Source organism: Cupressus sempervirens, chromosome 5, assembly GCF_028749045.1.
Source record: "Cupressus sempervirens isolate cs-2001-9-10 chromosome 5, ASM2874904v1, whole genome shotgun sequence".
Classification (NCBI taxonomy): Eukaryota; Viridiplantae; Streptophyta; class Pinopsida; order Cupressales; family Cupressaceae; genus Cupressus; species Cupressus sempervirens.
This window is the reverse complement of record NC_143122.1, coordinates 707229592-707231645: the sequence shown is the minus strand read 5'-3', so window position 1 is coordinate 707231645 and position 2054 is coordinate 707229592.

Genomic DNA, 2054 nt, shown 5'->3' with positions numbered 1-2054 from the left:
TTTATTAAGATATCATGATAACAAATTTGGGAAACATGTATGATTCAGATATTTTATTTACAACTTAATGATGTGACATCTTAGCCAACAAACAGCAGCTGTTTTCTTTAAAACAACCTCACATGACCATATACCAAAACCTATTGACCTCCTTCATGAGAGTTTACAAAATGTACTTGATAATCAATTAGCAAATCAACTGATGCATTTTGGAACATCATTACAGGGCACAAGAGCTTACTAGAATAAAAAAAGAATGGAATTATCAACAATGATACACCAACTAGGGACACCTACACTATTCTTCACTTTGAGCTCAGTAGACACAAAATGGGCAGATCTACATGCATTATTCCCACGAGTCAATAGTATGCTTATCAAGGAAAAAATTCATAGATAATATTGTTGACAACCTACATATTACATCATTATACATTCACCAAAGATTCACTATATTTCATGAAGAAGTCATAGAAAAATTATTGCAAGCGAAAGATTTTTCGTATAGGTATGAGTGGAAACATTGAGGTTCTGCACATATACATGGCTTTATTTGGCTACACAATGCACCGAATATGGACACAATTGATTGGAAAAACCAACTTCAATTAGCTGAGGCAAGAAAATTCTTGGACAGATATGTCTCCGCATGGAATCCTCGTATTGAATCTGATAGACAAAATAGATTACACTATAGCCTTAACGATGACCCTTGCATACTAAATACTCAACAAATACTGTCATTAGACCCATTGACAGATTATGAATAAATTTTAAACATTGTACAATGACATACAAAATGCACTGAGTCAACATGTCTACGGAAAAAAAGGAAAAACTATGCAATGTCACCACAAAGCTCCATGGGAAAAACAACAAACATCTAGCCTAACATGTGACACAGAAGAAAAGAAAACTTATAATGCAGCTAGAAATGATGATCGCCTCAATATCCACAACCTAGAAATGCTAGCCATATGGAGGGCTAATGTAGACTGCCAACTAGTGACTTCAAGGAAAGTAGTGCTCAACTACATCTCAAAATATGCTTCAAAAATTGAAAAAAAATCAGAAACATACAATGCCATTTTAAAAAAAATGGATGATACAAATGAGTCATATGATAATGCATTAATTGCATATCAAAAATTCATGATGGGTTTCATTGCAGAACATGATATTGGTGCACATGAAACATGTCATATGTTGCAAAAATTGCCACTTGTAATTTGTAGCCGAACCTTTGTGTCTTTGAATGTTAGCAAAAAAATCCTACATAGAATTAGCAATTGAAAAACACAAGAAGAATTGAGTACCACTTATATACAGTCATACATTGAGCACCCCCAAGACCTACATTATTTGACACTCTTTCAAATGACCCAGATTTACTCATACTCATCAAAATGTAGGAAAAATCAATGGCAAAAAAGGAAAACTAATGCAATTGTCAATGTCTACCCCCTATTCCAAAACATTCAGATGAAAACAGTGATATGTTTGAGACATTTTGCTGGACAGAACTCTTACTATACAAACCATTTCAACATATCACAACAGAAATTGGCATTACAAAAGATGAAATTGTTACAAACTAGAAATCATTGCAATCAACTAATTACATGGTTTGCCATATTAATAGAGTTCAGAACATACCCACTGCAGAACCACAGATGATACTGACAATGATGACCTTGAAAATCTTGAAGACCCAGACCTATATGAATGGGAATTATTATCCCAAATGGGTGCATCCAATAACTTGAACATTAATGACCTTGACATGCTAGGAAAAAGAGATATTGACATTAACTACTCATGGAATACCAATAATGTTTGCCACCAACTAGATGAATCAGCTACGAAATTCATCTCAAAGGGAAAATTAGATATAGATAACATAATATCACCTTTCAAAACAACACATTAAAATTTCCAACTCAACAAAAAACAACAACTTGCATTAGATATCATTATTAAACACTGGACAAACAAATCTAAAAATACACCATTGCGCATGATTATTCAAGGAACAACAGGTACTAGAAAGTCTT